This window comes from Chrysemys picta, unplaced genomic scaffold, assembly GCF_011386835.1.
Source record: "Chrysemys picta bellii isolate R12L10 unplaced genomic scaffold, ASM1138683v2 scaf1288, whole genome shotgun sequence".
Lineage (NCBI taxonomy): Eukaryota > Metazoa > Chordata > Testudines > Emydidae > Chrysemys > Chrysemys picta.
In genome coordinates, this window is record NW_027053995.1 from 1 (window position 1) to 18,000 (window position 18,000).

The 18,000-nt window shown below is 59.8% G+C and overlaps 1 pseudogene; it reads right to left on the minus strand.

The window, feature by feature from the left end:
• Nucleotides 1-589: 589 nt before the first annotated feature.
• LOC101938277 (kinesin-like protein KIF21B) lies at nt 590-17,923 on the minus strand (annotated as a pseudogene).
• Nucleotides 17,924-18,000: the final 77 nt, after the last annotated feature.

Here is an 18,000-nt window from a genome sequence, read left to right on the forward strand (position 1 = left end):
CCCACCCAGCAGCGTCCCTGCGGGTGAAATTCTCCTCTGCCAGCAGCCAGTGTGACAGCCGCCATCTTGGCCAACACACTGGGGCCTGAACCAGGGCCCTCCAGAGCTACCAGCAGGAGCTAAAGAGCCCAGGGCCGCTAGTGGGGCTTGTGACAGCCCCAGCCCCCCAGGGGATCCCCACGGGCCCAGCGGGGGACCAGGCACTGCCACGTGTGCGCACACAACGCTAAAGGCCAGGGCACCGCTTCAGGCCTGTTCTGAGGGCTCTAGCAGTGCAATGTTACGACGAGCCTCCAGCTGGATCATCTACAGGGAGGGCGTCTGCCACCCCAGGCTCTCAACAGCAGCTGCTTCTGCCTGAGCTAAAGGCCCAGGCTTGGCAGCTCAGGGGCAGCCCTGAGACAAGGTCCAGCCAGTAGAGGGGGACCAAAGACCCCCCCTCCATATCAATGGGGTTATAGACATGTCTGGCATAGGGCCCCTGCCCAGGGAGATGCGGCTCCGTGTGAAGTTCTACTGCACCGGTATCGCAGCTCTCTGCCTTCACCCTGGTCGCTTCACGAGCCCGGCAGGAGCCTGGGGCTGACTCCAGCTGGGACTGCCGGGCCCGAGGCAGAGCGGGGACGGTACCTGGGGACAGCCATGGGAGTCACCGTCTGCCATTCACTGCTCTTGGGGCTGGGCTCCCTGGAGCTTCACCCCCCTACCCGCTCCTTGCCCCGCGAGGCTCTTACTTGTCCAGCGCGGAGCCCTGGTTCTGGTTGCTGGTGAGGCGGGAGAAGACGTTGCGGTCATTGCGCGGCCTGGTGGGAGGGGATGAGGGAGACGTGAAGCCAACGTCCGAAGTCCTGAGCCAGGGTGTTCAGAAAGAGACCCATGATCACAAGCCTGGTCCGGGGATCTACCCCCTGCCCCGCACCTCCACTCAGCACAGGGAGGCCTGCAGTGCCAGCCCATGGTGAAGTGATTATTCCCCTCTATTCGGCACTGGTGAGTCACATCTGGAGTATTGCATCCAGTTTTGGGCCCCCCGCTACAGAAAGAATGTGGACATATTGGAGAGAGTCCAGCAGAGGGCAACAAAAATGATTAGGGAGCTGGGGTACATGACTTATGAGGAGAGGCTAAGGGAACTGGGTTTGTTTAGTCTGCAGAAGAGAAGAGTATGGGGGGATTTGATAGCAGCCTTCAACTACCTGAAGGGGGGTTCCAAAGAGAATGGAGCTTGGCAAATGACAGAATGAGGAGTAATGGTCTCAAGTTGCAGTGAGGGAGGTCTAGGTTGGATATTAGGAAAAACGATTTCACTAGGAGGGTGGTGAAGCACTGGAATGGGTTCCCTAGGGAGGTGGTGGAATCTCCTTCCTTAGGGGTTTTTAAGGTCCGGCTTGACAAAGCCCTGGTGGGATGCTTTAGTTGGGGATTGGTGCTGCTTTGAGCAGGGGGTTGGACTAGACGACCTCCTGAGGTCCTTTCCAACCCTGATATTCTATGATTCTATGGCACAGCTGGATCCAGCACCCAGCGTCGTGCCTGGGCAAAGCCGAGTGCACAGGCCGGTCCCCGATGGGGAGCTAGGCCCATGTGCTCTCCAGCCTCTCCCCACTCACCTGGCAGGCTGCCCCCGGTCATAGGATTTCCTCCGGGTCAGAGGCGAGGTGTCCGAGCCACGGGACTGCCTAGGGCTGGAACAGAGCAAGACCAGATCAGCAATCGCCCCTCCTTGGGGCCAGGGCCCTTCAGCACTGAACAGGCCTACTCCAGAGCAAGCGAGCCAAGAGCCCTGGGGCAGCGCACAGATCCACCTCCCGAGCCAGGGGTCCAGCGGGCTGGATCAGGCCCCGGCAGGGCCCAAGGCCAGGCCAGCGGCCCCGGCTAAGGGTTTGCGCTGTGAGCACAGGTCCTGTTGGCTTCATCACCGAGACTGCTGCTGGAGAAGGCAGCTCCGTGCCTTCGATAAGAGGGCTGTGGAGACTGGACGCCCAACTCTGTCCGACAGCAGAACCCGGTTTGTGCCCGCCTTCCCCAGGCCCCGTCCCCCCGACGGGCAGTTTGTGGACACTGGCAATCCAAGATGGCAGAGCAAGCTGGCCCCACCACTGCATGCTGGGACAGGCTGGCTCGATCGAGAGGAGTCCAGACTCAAGGCTCCAAGGGCAGAATACGATGGCCCAGCCCACCTCTTCCCCCAAGGGCCTGTAAGCACCAGATCAGCAATCGCCCCTCCTTGGGGCCAGGGCCCTTCAGCACTGAACAGGCCTACTCCAGAGCAAGCGAGCCAAGAGCCCTGGGGCAGCGCACAGATCCACCTCCCGAGCCAGGGGTCCAGCGGGCTGGATCAGGCCCCGGCAGGGCCCAAGGCCAGGCCAGCGGCCCCGGCTAAGGGTTTGCGCTGTGAGCACAGGTCCTGTTGGCTTCATCACCGAGACTGCTGCTGGAGAAGGCAGCTCCGTGCCTTCGATAAGAGGGCTGTGGAGACTGGACGCCCAACTCTGTCCGACAGCAGAACCCGGTTTGTGCCCGCCTTCCCCAGGCCCCGTCCCCCCGACGGGCAGTTTGTGGACACTGGCAATCCAAGATGGCAGAGCAAGCTGGCCCCACCACTGCATGCTGGGACAGGCTGGCTCGATCGAGAGGAGTCCAGACTCAAGGCTCCAAGGGCAGAATACGATGGCCCAGCCCACCTCTTCCCCCAAGGGCCTGTAAGCACGTGGGGACCATGCTTGCCAGGGCTTACAAGGTGCTGCCGCGGGTGGGCAGGCTGATGGTGCGGGAGACCTTATCCTTGTAGTAGGAATCCCGGATGGAAAAGCCGATCCCGTCTTCCTTGATCTCCATGAGGGATACCAAGGACTTAGTGATGTTCTTGGTGGAGATGTCCAACGTGGGTCCCAGGCACTCGGCCGACACAGCCTTCATCTGGCCTGACAGCTTGGGTTCCCCCTATGGCGTGGCACAGGGAGGGGTGGGCTGAGAGGCGAGGAGTTCACTGCCCCGAGGGTAGCACGTGGAGCGAGTCTGAGACGCTGGCGCCCCTTGGCCATTCAGTTCCAAGAAGCCTCTGGGGCCAAGCACCCAGCAGTGGCAGATCTAGAGAAACCTTTCAGTTGGGCCCCGGTTGCCAGCATTAACGTTTCATGAGCTCATTAATGAGGGCAACAGGAAGTACCCCCTGTGCAAGGCTGAAACGTGTATGGCCCAGAGTGCCGGAGCAGCTCTCCCAGGAGGATTCGGCACATGGAGGGGCTGGTCCAGTCAATTAGCCTCTGGGAAGGGCGCACAGCACCAGGGTGTCACATGGGTTTTATTTGCTCCCAGAGGAGGGCTAGACAGCACCAGGGCACCTTGCCTGGATTCAGGGAAGCCCAGTACAGCTCAATGATGTGGCATTTGTGGGTTTAAAGTGGGCTCTACGACTCAAGGAGCCATTTATAGGGCCAAAGTAACACGCCAGGCACGGCTGTCACCAGGAGACCAGACCCCGGGCTATTTCAGTTCCAGACCCAAGACATTCCGTCCATGGAGAAGACTCCCGCCAAGGGCCACCGCCCAGCCGTGAGCACAAAGGGAGAGGGGGTACAATGGACCAAAGACCCCACATCTGGACGTTAAATGGCCCTGTCTGTGGCTGTGAACTGACCTTGAACTTGAAGTCGTCCTGGCTGGCTGAGCCCTTCATGGTGAAAGACTGGGAGAAGCTGTAGGAAACAAAGGGTTAAATGGCCGATCCCCTTTAAGGCTTAACTTAAAGCTAAAGGAAGAAACCACTGCCCATCACCCCCACCCCATAACACCCTATCACCAGCCCGGCTACGGTTCCTCCTCCCATTCCCCGAGATACAGCCCATCCCCCGGTCCCTTTCGGGGCCTTCTTCCCTCCCAGCTCCATCTTGCCCCTGGCCCTCAAGAGGAACCATTACTGGGACAGTTCTGTACAGCCCCTGCACGTCGGGTCACACGTAGGAGCTCCGAGGGGCTGGAGCATGCTCGGTGCAGACAGAACCTGGAGAATTTAGCTGCCAAGCTCTAACGGGTCTACCTTGCCAATGAGTGCCACAGAGATGCGCCCCCCTCCCTCCATAGATCCCGCCGCTCAGGGGCGCACGAGGCTGGGACACTGCACGCTCCCTGGTGCGCTTACCTCCCCTCCGAGGCCAGGCTGAACTCCCAGATCTCCTCGTCCGTGCTGGCGTAGGACGTTCTCTGCACAAGGAACGGCCGACAACGGTGCGTCAATGCGACAGAGGGTGGGAGGGCACCGCACTGGGCTGGTCCGATCAGAGCCAGCCAGCAGGTGGTTGCCAATCAGCGTGTGGCCCTTTACGTCCTTGGGACCCCCCCAGACCACTGCTATCATTAACTCTTTGCCACCAAAGCGCCATCAGTGCATCCTCACGGCTGGACAGGCTGTGACCATGTGGGCTGATACGTCTGGATGAAGCGGGCCTATCACTCCTGCCCACAGGGTCAGAGCAATGCCAAGAGCCCTGGGGTGGGCTCCATCTGTCCCAATGGGCAGACGTGCCATCTGTAGGGGCAGGGAAACACCCCAAGCCTTCCCAGCTGCTGCCAGCCCCAGGCCCCACATCAGCGCTGCCGGCTGCTTTGCCAGCCAATGCCCAGTACTCACGGGGGTCCCCAGGAGGGAAAAGCCCAGCACCCACCTTGCTGCACGTTGTGGATGAGCGCCTGCAGCTCGGGGTGGGACTCCGCTTTCTCCCGCAGGGCATCCAGGATCACATGGTTCTGGGAGGAGCCGGTCACATCCGTTTGTCTCAGGCGCCCTTCCAGCAGGCGAATCTGGGCTTCTTTCTGAGCCACCTGCAGCCCCTGTTTGGCGGGAGCAGGAGGTTACCTTCCGTCCAGCACACAGGACGGGCCAGTGGGTGGGACGGGGAATCAGCTCCTGACTTCAGTCCCTGTCCCTGGCCACAGATGCAGGTTCCACACCAGCCTCACTCAGCTGCTGCTTGTACCCCTGTGACAATGCGGTTCTGGCGGAACCCAACTGAGAGTGCCAACTCAGGAGAAATTGCTCAAATAGGGCAGTTACAGCCCAAGGCTGGGGTTTTTTCCACCTCTAAGGCAAACCAGCCAGACTAGGAGGACTTTGGTCTCACCCCACTGGCTAACCGCAAGTCTCACAAGCGGTCTCCTTAGACACTCCAGTTTCCCAGTATTACCACCAGTGCCACTCGTTATGGGGACAAATGGTTATGAAAAGCAATACCCCAGTAAAAGAAAAAAGGTTCTCCTGATCCCAAAGGACCAAGCCCCAGACCCAGGTCAATATACAAATCAGATCTTACTCACAAATCACGCTGTTGCCGATCCTTTAGAATCTAAAGGTTTATTCATAAAAGGAAAAAGATAGAGAGGAGAGTTAGAATTGGTTAAATGGAATCAATTACATACAGTAATGGCAAAGTTCTTGGTTCAGGCTTGCAGCAGCAATAGAATAAACTGCAGGTTCAAATCAAGTCTCTGGAATACATCCCCCGCTGGGATGGGTCCTCAGTCCTTTGTTCAAAGCTTCAGCTTGTAGCAAAGTTCCTCCAGAGGTATGAAGCAGGACTGAAGACCAGATGGAGATGAGGCATCCGCCTTATATAGTCTTTTCCAGGTGTAAGAACACCTTTGTTCTTACTGTGGAAAATTACAGCAAAATGGAGTCTGGAGTCACATGGGCCAGTCCCTGCATACTATGCTGAGTTACAAGGTGTATCTGCCTTCTCTCAATGGGTCCATTGTATAGCTGATGGTCCTTAATGGGCCATCAAGCAGGCTAGGCAGAGCTAACACCATTTTGTCTGGGATGTCACCCAGCAGCATAGCAGAAGTTTGAAATACAGACAGTATAGAGCCAATATTCATAACTTCAACTACAAAATTGATACACACATATAGACAGCATAATTATAACCAGTAAACCATAACCTTGTCTTAGACACCCCATTTGACCCCCTTTATACAAGATCTGGGTGCCACTACAGGACCTTGGTTGCAACAATGATCTATATGGTCCCAGAGGATATCAATAACGTCACAAACCCATTCCCCTCTCTGGGTCCAGCAGCACACAGGCCAGGCAGGCCTCTCAGTCTCCCTCACCCACGCACAAAGGATGCCCCAGGCGCAGCCAAATAGCCCTGGCTCCAAACCTGACCTGCAGCAATTGTGATCCCAGGCTAACAGGGGGCCTCCTGGGATCCCATGTTCTGCGACCCACCCCACAGAGCTGCACCCCCACTTGAAGGCCCTTTGCCTGACCTTATCGATGGATGCCTTGAGGAAGTTGTCCAGCAGGAGGCGCGCCTCGGCCAAGGAGCAGGAGCTGATCACAACGGAGGTGTCGGTGGAGTCCAGCTCCTCCTACGGTGCAAGAGAGACCCCCGAGGGAGGGGAATTAGAAGGGCGCTGAGGGCGGTGAAGGGCAGAAAGCAGAGGGCCAGCAGAGACACCAGCGCCACGGAATCGGGGGCGGTTTCCTTGACTGGCTGACGCCGGCAGGGACGCAGGTGCTCTGTGAGCAGGCGGCGGGGAAGACGACTTGCATGCCAATACTGTGCATGAGCACTCGCACTGGACGTGTGCCTGGAACCAGGCCCCTGATTGGGCCATCTATGGGGACTGAACCACACACCTGCGGATTTAAAGAAGAGGAGCTTCTACCGCCTGGACGGCAGGAGCTGCTCGCTAGCCAGGTGACCAGAGCAGACCAAGGGCAGGTTTACACTGGGAACTTATACCAGCATAGCTATGTCTCTCCAGGGTGTGAAAATCCTGCCCCCCCCCCCATCCCAGAGAGTGTAGCTCTGCCGACCGAACTAAACAGCCACCTCCTTGGGAGGTGGATTACCTACTCCGACAGGGAGCATCTACATCTAAAGCCTTGCAGCTGTAGCAGATTAAGCGTAGACATATACTAAAGACCTGTTTATGACCTCCAGCTGCTAGGAGAGGAGCAGAGAGCTACACTGTGATGAACCTGGGTCAGACCCCCCATGTCATTAACGGTGCGTCCACAGCAAAGAAAAACCCACAGCAGCGAGCCTCTGGCCAAAGGATTCGGGCTTGCACTACGGGGCTAAAAGTAGCAGTGTTAGACATTCCCGCTCATGGGCTCCAAGACCCTCCAGAGCCCAGGCTCCAGCCCTTGTGTGAATGTCTACACTCTTCATTTTAGCCCCGTAGCCCTGCGAGCCAAGGCAATGGATCCAGGCTCTGAGACTTGTGCTGTGGGGTTTGCCTTGCAGCACAGACACCCGACAGGTGCCAGGGAGAAAGGCCTCATTATTAGGCTATTGTTTCTCTGTGGAAATATTTGATTAAACAAAAATTTCCTTTTTGGTCAAAATCCCACCCTCCCTTTACAAAAATCTGACATCAGAAAAGAGACTCAATGTTTGACAACAGCTTTCAGCACAAGTTCGCGGTTTCAGAAAAGGGAAACTCTTTCCCAAGACCCCCAATTTTTTTGCCTTAAACCATCAAAACTGATTTTCAAAAACCACAAAAATTCCAGTTTCTCAGGGGGTGGGGCGGGGAGGAGAAACTGATTTTTTCTTCCCCCTGGGAAATTTCAAAATAAAAACTAAAAGGATTTGAGATTTCCTACAAAAGCAAACAGCATCTTCAACCCTCTCCCACGGCTACACCTGGAGTTGGCTCTGAATCGGGCTGCCCCCTGGGCTTGGCTTCGGTCTAGGCTACAGGAACGCCACTGTGGAACTGGGCTGGGTCGAGGCAGTTTCTCACAGGAGGTTGTGTTGCCATATACGCAGGGAATGGAGAAAGCCCATGTTCTAAGCATGTTTGGAGCCTGGCGGTGACCCAGGCTGGAGCCTGGTGCTGACATGGGTTTTTCTGTGCACACAGACAGGATTGAGCGTGGCTAGACCACGCCTTGCCCGCAGCACTGGATACATCATGGGTACATTTGTCCCATGGTACGGACAGGGCTTCCACTGACTCCAGCATGTGCAGAACTCCCATCAGGGCTGTTGGGCCTAGCAGCTGGTGGTGGACATCATGCTCTCCGCAGCCGTCCCTTCCACAAATAAACCATCCAGCACCGATGGAGACCCTGACGGACCAACATATAAGGGGCTTCCTAAATCCTGGCCCCGACCTTGCAGACCATGCAGCGGAAGAGGGCTGATTCTTGGCCTCTGCTGGTCCAAGCCAAGCCACAGCCATGTCCGTTAGCCTGGCGCCCACGGGCCTACGGCTGCCTATCGCACCAGCCCCGTGCGTGCTCAGGCACCTGCTGAACTGGGCCTTATACAGCCGTCATCAGCAAACAAGCAGAGAAAGCAGCCAGACTGCAACAGCTGCTCTGTGACGTTTCTGTAGGGAGGGGGCGAGCTCTGGGGGCTAAGAGCAGGGAGCCAGCTCGGCCCTGACTCCCTGCGTGACCCACGACACGTTTCAGCCCAGAAGTTGGAGCTTAGAAAGCAAGAGGACCCTGCAAACCTGCCTCCTGCACCCCTTATGCTTAAACTGCCTAGAGGAAGAGTCCAGCCAGCCAGCCTCCTACTCACGCCCAGTCCCCACCCCAACTATCAACCAGCCCCCAGAGCACCCCCTTTCCCTTACAGCATACAATGCCCTGGGGTGATCTCCCCTGCTCCCCCTCCCGTGAGACCAACTCCCCATATACAGACCCCCTGCACCTCACCCCCGCCCGCAGGCCCCCTCCCCCGGCACCTTGGTCTCCTCCAGCTGCATGATGGTGGCCTGGCAGTCGGCGATGCTGTCGGTGATGTAGTCAATGTTGGCTGTCAGCACCTTGATCTCCTCGTTCAGCTCCTGAAGGCCCTTCTGCTCCTCCGGGCTCTCCGCCTACAGCTTTCCCCTCTTCCCCTGCAGCAGCGCCAGCTCCTCGCGTTTCTGGGGGGCGGGTGGGAAGGAAACGCCTCAGCCGGCGCTGTCCAGGTGCCAGCAGCCTCCCAGCACTCCTGGCCCTCGGTCATGCTCAGGCCACCCAATCCCCACCAGGGCACTGCCCCCCACACCTCACCTTGATCAGCCGCTCCATGTCCGCCTCCAGGTTGACGATGGTCATCCTCTGCATGACAACGTCAAAGATGCGCCGCTCCAGCAACTGCCACTTGAGCCGGGCTGCCTTGCTGAAGGTCTGGCTCATCCCCTTCTTTGGGAACTTCTTCCTGCAGTGGGATGGGACACGGTCAGGGGGCTTCCACCAGGCGGGCGCTCGGCCATCACGCCCGCTAGTGCTCAGGACAGAGGGGCATTTACACATCAGGTCTCCAGCCAATGTGGAGAGTCTCACGTGTCAAACCACATGGCAGAGTCGCCCACAATGATAGAGCCATCGTTTCCCGTGTTCCCACAGAACTCCGCTCCCATCTAACACCCAGGAGCCCGGGGCCTGAGGGCCAAGCAGGGAACGAGGCCGCGGGGGACACGGATTCGGAAGCACTGGTCTGACCTGACGGGCCGAGCCCCATTCACGGAGGGCGAAGGGTCTCCCAGGAAGTGGTCGATTTTCCAGTTCCACTGGCGCACAATGCTGGAGACCGAGCGAGAGTCGGACTCCGATTCCGAGGAGGTGGTGCTGACGGACACCTCCGCACCTGAGTCCAGCATGGCTGGCTTCTGACTCAGCCTCCCAGAGACCCGGTCCGACATGGGCTTGGCCAGGCGGCGCAGAGCAGAGACCTGGGTCAGAGCAGTGCCTGAGGGCTGGGCCTCCTGGGAACACCCGCAGGGGGCATCGCCCCCCAGCCGCAGAGCGACTCCAACGCTTCTCAGGTGGCAAAGTGAGCCCGGGAGCAACTGAGCACCTTTCAAGAGAGCTGAGCCTATCTGGGCTGGGTGAAGGTCCGGTACCCTTGGACAGCAGTTTCCCAGAATGCATCAGGAGGGGCTGGGAAGGGGCTGGGATCGAAGCACCGCACCGTCCTGCGAGCTGTACGGGTGCTGGGGCAGGAGGCAGCCTGGACGAGTCACGTGACCAACTCAGCTGCCAGGACCCAGCTCCAGGAAGGAGGGAGGGGGACACAGCCTGTTGTGCACGGTTGCACATGGCATGCAGAGAATTCCTCCTTCCTGACCCCAGAAGATCAGCTGCCCCCGGAGACAGGCGTTTCCTCCCTCGCAATCACTGTCATCTCCTGCCTGGTTACTCTTGGCCATAAAACCACCAGGCTCTGTGGGAAATCCACCCCACCCAGGGCCAGCGCCTTGGGAACAACCCAGCATTGGCGGAGCACGACCCACTGGGACAGCAGAGGGGACTATTCCGTCTGGAGAGGCCCCAGGGCCCTACCCTGCCAACGGCCCGATCCAGGAGCCAGGCCTCAGCGCCCACCCAGTCACGGCCCCGTGAGCGGCTCTCCAGACCCCCGCAGGTGCAGGGGCTGGAACTCACCTCCTGGGTTTTCCTTCGCAGCACGATTTCCTGCTGCCGCTTCTGAGACTCCAGCGCCCGGATCTGAAACTGCGCAGGAGAGAAGCCGAGCCTCAGTCGAGTCCTGAGCGGGCGTGAGCCGCTAAAGAGGAACCCAGGGTCTGGGGTAGAACCCATGGCAGCAATGGGGGAAGGGGAGGGGACCCAGGGCTCCCCCACCCCCTTGCCTGGGGCCAGCACATGGCATGTTCTCAGTGCAGGCCATGGGCCAGATTTTGATCTCACCAGCAGCGGTATAAAACCTGGAGCAACTGGGGCTAATCGGGATTTATTCTGCTGTAACCGATAGCAGCACTGTGGCATTTGTACCTGCCCTGAGCAGCAACCAGAGATGCAGGAGGAAGCAATCACCTCCTCTGACCTGGGGAAGGCGGAACCTGCCACCCTACCAGGTGCTGATCTCAAGGGATGGACAGACAGATGGACATGTGGTTGGGAGAGGGGGACGTGCTGCGCCTTCAGCAGGGGGAGGAGTCCCCAGACAGTCGGTGGGGTGGCTGGTTTCCGCACAGGGTGCCCAGCACACAGCTCCCCAACCAGGCAGGGTTTTGCGCTGTTCTATGCTGCCGACCCCATTCCTGGCTTCACGGGACCTGCAGGCCTTGGCCGGCCAGTGGCCCAACACGGGCTCGGAGAGGAGCGGGCCTGGGGGCCAAGCCGGGCACTGATCCCAGCGGCCGGGCACCCGGAAGAGCTCTAACACACTGTCGAGCAGAGGTAGGGCAGGACTGAACGTGGAATGTTCTCGATGCAGGCGACGGCTGGATTCACATCGCAGCAGCAGCAGTGTAAATCTGGAGCGACTCCGCTAATGTCAATGCAGTTACTCCAGATTTACAATGAGCGTAATAGAGAGTGGAATCCGGTCCTCTGTTGGTGCAGCGCTTGCTCCAGATTTCCCATCGCCTTGCTCAGCCATCCCTGCGGCTCAGCCCCAGCTTTGCAGGGCTCCCCTGCTGCCCCATATCCTGAATGGCCCCACTCCCTGTCTCAGCCCTGCCCCGTCACAGGGGCTCCCCTGCCCCTGCCCCACCCTGCGTCAGGGACTCTGGGTGCAGGCTGGCTCACCCAGGTAACTGCTCACCTGTGCACAGGGGAGGGGACCTGACACATCATGCATCAGCGAAGGCTCTCCAGCACCCTCCCCATCTGGTCCCAAGGAGCCTGGCTTGGGGCATCTCCCCAGGAAAGGCCCAGACCCATTGGAGAACCCGCACTCCCCGCTGCACCCTGGCCAGCTGGTGTGGGAGCTCAGAGCCTAGTGAGGGGCACAGGCCCCAGCCAGAGCTGCCCTATCTGCAGAGCCCTGGCGAGGAGCTGGGTTCTCACCTCCTGCCTGCGCTGCTCCTTCTTCAGCTGGGCGATCTCCCGATTCCGCTTGGTCTCCACCAGCCGCCTCCGCTGCTGCTCCTCCCGCATCTGCTTCATCAGTGCCACCTGTAGGCCCCCCGACAGCCACACCCAGCATAAGGAGTGTGCACAAGGGGCTGTGCCCATCCACCGTCCCTCCCCAGTTTGAAGAGCTAGCACAAGCAGGCCATGCCCCTCCAGCCCCCTCCTCCTCTGCCCAGCCAGGTACCTTCGCCTTCTTCATCTCTGCCACCTCAGCCTGCAGCTTCTTGAGCTCCCGCTCATAGCGCTACTGGTTCTTGAGCAGGCGAGCGTGTTCCTTCTGGGCTGCCTGCAGCTTCTGCAGGTCCCGATTCATCTCCTTCAGCCGCTTCTCGTAGTCCGCCTTGATCTTGTTGGCCTTCTCCTCCGTGTAGCATTCCATGGTGCCTGAAGGGGGTGGCGCAGAGACGCTCAGAGTGCCAGGCTAGGCCGAGCCCATCACGCTCCATCCCACCCAGCTGCCCCCTGGACCCACCAGGCCCCCAGGGAAAGCACCCTCAGTGGGGGGCACTTTAGATTAACTCTTGGCCTCCAGGGACAAGCCTGCCTGGTCCAGCAGCTCAGGAGATGTTCAATGGCCGAGTAGCCCAGACCAGTCATTGCCTGCAAGCCAGAACCATGGGCCTATTTTAGACCAATAACCCCGGCAGCAGAGCAGTGCCAGGCGTGTGCCAGGGACCGCACCGCTCCAGGGACTGGGTGCACACTGTTCTCCTCCAGGCAGCCATTGCTGTTCAGCCCAGAGGGGGACTCTGCTGAGATGAGTTTGGTGGGACTCAGCTGGGGGCAGGTGTCTCAATCACTAAAGTCTCAGTTATAGCATCAGCTGCCCCACTCGGGGAAGATGCCCAGGACTGAAAAGCCTGGAGATGGAGCTCTCTGCATGGGCAGGCTACGCTGCTGCTCCTGCATTGGAGAGCCACAGTTTCCTCGCTGGGAGGAAGTCGGGAGCAGCTGGGAGCTTGGCCGCAGATGCCAGGCGGCTTTGCCTCTTTGCCTGGCCCTGTCACCCTGACGCGTGTCAGAGCTTGGAGCTCCTCCGAGGGAAGGGACTTTCCCTGGGCCCTACACCCACTGTCTCCCCACAGCCAGCGGGCTGCACAGCTGGGAGGTCACGGGGTCACCAGGCCCAGCCCTGATCAAGAGGCGGGACAAGTGGCACACAGCAGAGGAGAAGGATCGATCCCAGGAGCTGGGAAGCCAGACACTGAGCAGCCAGCGGGAATCTCTGGGGACTGCAAGAGGGGCATGGAATGCAGGTGTTAGCGGGGGAATGGTCCCGCTACTGTGGTAAACTTTCCTGGCTTCTGCACTACCCCAGTGAAGTGGGTTAGCGAAAGGATCCGAGTCCTCGCTCCCACTTCCTTTACCCAGAGGCCTCCCTGCCCTTGAGGGCTCCCCTTCCACTCTCCTGTCTGGCAGAGTCCTCGTAAACCCCGACAAGGCTGGGCCCAGGATTCCTGGGGGGCTCGACCCCCAACCCTGCTGTGGTCACCCAGGACAGGGGCTAGGGTGTCCCCACTCCGGAGTACTCTCTCTGCACTGGGCACCTCCCTGACCCACTGATCATTTCATATAATTTAAAGCAAATACAAGTTGTTTAATTAACAATTAACTTTATAAAAGAATAAGGAAAAATGGGAAAGGTTAAAGGAAAACACATCACCCCGCTCTGTGGCAGGGAACATCACAAACAGTGTCTCTGGAATGTCAGGGCAGGTCACCGTCTGTTCCTTGTAGGTCCCAGGCTCCTTCTCAGGCCCTGGCTGTGCTGCAGAGACGCTGCGGGTCGGACACTTGCTCTGGCGGTGGCCACACGCTCTCAGGCTCTAGGTGGCAGGACCCTTTTTCCCAGCGTCGCCCCCGCCCGGTCGGGGTTATGATCCCCCCTCCGAGTCTGGCCTGCCAGGCCTCTTGGCTGAGGTGTCTCCCTATGCTGGGCCCACTGCCCAGGGTCCCCCTCACTCTCCCCAGCTGCTCACCGCACCCAGCTCCGGACGGCTCCAGCCCCGGCTCCAGCTTCACTCGGCCTCAGCCCGGCTGCTGCTGCTCTGCCTTCAGCTCCCTGGGCTGCTTGTCTGGCCCCTTGGGCTCTGGTTGCTGCAGCTCTGCTCCCAGGACAGGTCTGCTCTCTCTGGGCTGTGCTCTGGCTTTGGGGCTGCAGATCTGCTCCCAGCAGCTCAGCTCAGCTCGGGCCCCTGCTCTCTCCTTAGCTCGGCCCCACCCTGTCTGACCCAGGCAATTCCAGCTCACCCGGAGGACGGGACCCCCCCGGCCTCCTGACTCCCTGATTAGCTGCCCGCCCTGTCAATCAGGCTGATCTGGAGCATTGGCCTCTCCCCATTGTCCCTGGGGACTGTCAGTCTCAGGCTCCTGATTTGCCATCGACCCCTCCCCTTTTAGTGCTGGGAGCAGCCAACCAAAACACCCCCACTGAGTGTTAGTAAGGGGGCAACAGTCCCCTTACACAGGGACAGGGCCCAGGTTGGGCCTCATTGGGCGCCGGGAGAACCCCAGGGTTTCTCCTGCCAGCGCTGGCTCAGAGGACCCGTGCGGTGGGATGAGCCGGGGGGTGGAGGGGGCACTGCCCGTACTGAGGTTCTGCAGCACCCGGTCCCTCTCCAGCTGGGTGTCGCGGATCTTGTTCTGCAGCAGGATTAGCTTCTCCTCGGACTGGTGCTTGAGGGTCTGCAGGCGCTGCTGGCTGTTCTCCAGCTCCTCAATCAGCTTCTGCTCGATCTCGATCTCGCAGGTCAGGTCGGCCAGATCAGCCTGGAAATTCACCACTAGAGGTGGGGGGAGAGTCAGTCAGCCAGGCAGCCCCGGGGAGGTCAGGAGGAGAGAGCCAGGCAGCCCTGCACCGGCCCGGAGAGGCGAGGGGCAGTGCCTGGCTCACGGGTCCCCTATGGACTCTGGCATTGCAGAGGAAAGGAGGCAGATGAGGCAGGACTCAGAGGGGATGGCATCTCGCTCCTGCGGTCTTAGCCTTGCCTGGGTACCCGAAGGCGAATGCGGGGGGCTGAGGAGGAAGGGACAGAGCTTGGCAGCCAGGCCTGTGCCACTGAGCACCAGCTGAGCCGGACCACCTTAGCACCCTGACTGGCACCTCGTGCACCTCCAGCCAAGACCTGCCCAGCTCACCCTACAGGCCCACTGCAGCCGCCTACCGCCTCCCCAAAAGGGGCACAGCCCTGAGTCACTGCAGATATCCCCGGCCCCAGCCTAAGCACAGAACTGGGCGCCGTGACCTCCGAGTTACCCTTCTCCTCCGCATCGGAGTCCGAGTCCACCAGGCTCTCCTCGCTGCCCGAATCCTCGTCCTCATCCTCACAGCCACTCTCCTCCCGCTCCTCCTCCTCCTGGGAAACAAGCGCAGGGTTAGGGCAGAGATCAGGAGCCTTCGGCCCCTCTCTTATCGTCGCAGGGGCTCAGGCCTCTCCCCATCCGCCACCCCCAGATGTGGGTGAATTAAAGCGATTGCCTCGGAAACCAGTGCCAGGCAGAGGCAGGAGAGAGGACGTTTGACCCGGGGCCAGGGGCAGGGCTGATCCCTGTGTGCAAAGGGAGTGGGCCATGTCTGGGGAGCTCCCCCGACCCTCCCCGCTGAGATGGCAGCTGAAAATGAAGGACCTGATGAGAACCTCCGGAACGGCTGGGGCAGAGGGGACACAGTTCACAGGACAAAGCCCAGCTGCATGGAAAGGCCTGTGGCTAGTTGTCCTGCCCCACCTGTTGCCAGGGTGTCAGATGGCACAGGGCACTGCCAGGGGGCAGAGGGGACTGTCTTACCCACCATCCTCGGCCATGCCCTGCTCCCACTCTCCACACCTAGGCGGGGCCAAACAGCAGCAGACTGGCTGCCCTACGGGGGGGTGGTCATGGACCCTGCCCCTGCCCCCCGGATCCCCTGCGATTCCCACAGACAGGCTGGGCTTTGCCCCACCTCCCTGGGTGCGGCAGGACACAGCTGCCCCAACCACGGGCGAGGCACAGAGAAGGCCACTGGCATTCTGGCTAGCAATCGGGCTCCCACCACCCACTCCACGGGGGAAGCCTCTCGCACCTCCTCGTTCTCGTCCGTCTCCTCCCCGTTCTCCTGCTGCAGCTTTGGCCTCTTCTTAAAGGCCTCCTTCTCCGGGCTGCCAGGAAGAGACGGGATGAACCGCGGTGACAGGGGAGCCCTGGCACATGGTCCCCTTAGACCATACATCCCCAACACCCTCCATCTCAGAGCCCTTCAGGAACCCAGCTTCACTGCCCTCCAGAGAGACGGGCCAGGCAGTGTTACCAGATGGGGAGACTGAGGCACAAGGAGGGGAAGGGACTCACCCAAGGTCATGTGGCACGTCAGAGGCAGAGCTGAGAAAAGAACCCAGGAGTCCTGATTCTCTGCTGTATGGCTTTGGCTTCCCAGGGATGGGGCAGGACAATGTCTGGACCAGCAGGGCTGATGGGGGCTGGAGGGTGCCAGGGCTGGAAGCCAAGGGAGAAGTGGGCATCCCAATAACTATGGTCCTGCCATAATAATGAAGAGCCAGGGGTGGGAGCACCCAGAACAGACCCCCCCCCCCTCTGTTCCCAGAAAGGAGTTGGCCATCACCTCTTCCTCCGCTGCTTGGTCTCCTTCTTCAGCCGCTCCAGGTCCTGCTTGGCCCGCCGGAGGACTTCGGTGGCCTCTGCCTCCATGGAGACCACGGGGCTGCTGAGTGCCCCCAGGCCTGGGCCTGGAGATGAGCCCAGGGAGTACGGGGGCCTGGAGGAGACCCGCGACAGACTCCGGCGGAGCGACTCGTTCATGGCTTCGCTCTCCAAGAGCTTTGTCCTGGGGATCGGAGGGGCTTTTGGTTACGGAGATCTGCTGCCCTGGGCAGATGTCCAAAAACCCCAGGGGAAAAGACACCCCCTCCCCCCAACCTCTAAGGAGGGGTGACCAGGAGAGTGTGTGTCTGGAACCTAAACTGCCCTCGCTCAGCTCGGACAAAGGGGCTCAGGGCTCTGCTCCCGGGGAGGGGTGCTGCAGAAGGACATCGCAGGGAAGGAAAGCTGGCATGGCCACCACTAACCATCTGCATGCCTCTCATGGGAGCAAAGAGTCACAGCAGATGCCACTTCATGGATTTAGTGCCTTCACTTAGATGGCAATGCAGCCCAGGCCACGTCACAAAGGCCCCAGGGCTTCCCACCAGGTCTGAACGCTAACGGGAGAGAAGCAACCCTATGGCCGACAGCCAGTTCTCAACAGCCACGGTGATACGCTGACATGGCAGCCTAAGGGTTAATCTTCAGCAGCGGCTGCGCTAGACACGGTGGGGTACCTCTGTTTTCTAGCATTACGGACGGGGTCTGGATCCTCAGCGGGAGGGGCGTAAATCGGCATTGCTCCAGGGACCCCAGTGGGACAACGCTGATTTTACACCAGCTGAGAATCTGGCCCAGAACGAGCGAGGGGATTCCTGTCTCCAGGGTTGTCAGTTTCTCCAGCACGAAATCCACATTTAGGAGCAGCACTAGCTATCAGACTGCATTTCAATGTACCCCCGGGAGGCATTTAAGTCTGGATCAGCCAAGGCTCCAGAGAAAGCTTGGGAGCACAAGGGCCGGACAGGACGCCCTACAGGATGGAGACATTTCCATCTCGAATGTGGGGCTTTTATTTATATTTCAGCAGCACCGAGAGAGACGGGATCGAGGCCCTGTTGTGCCAGGTGCTGCACACACCCGTGAGACGGGCGCTACCCCAAAGCACCGACAATCTAAATGGTCGCATCAGACCAAAGGCAAGAGAGAGGGGAAGTGACTTGCCCAAGGTCATTGGCAGAGCTGCGATGCCAGCCTACCATTTGAACCCAGTGTCCGCGGCACCAGTCACCCAGCCGGGAGCGGCAGAGCCAGAGAGGGAATCTGGGCCTCCAGAGCCCCAGGTCAGCAGCCCCCCCGCTAGCCCGCACTGCCTCTTTGCAGGTCCTCTCAAGCTGCACGCGATACGTGGCCCCCCCAGACGGGCGGAAGGAGAGAACGTGACCCACGCCCACCTGAGCTCCTCGATCTCCCGGATGTAGTTCTGGATCAGGGCGCCGATGGCCTCGTTGCCGTCACCTGGAGGGACAGAATTAGGATCACGGACTAGATCAGAAACACCTAGGAGCTGGGCTGCCACTCAGCTGCCCTTGGAC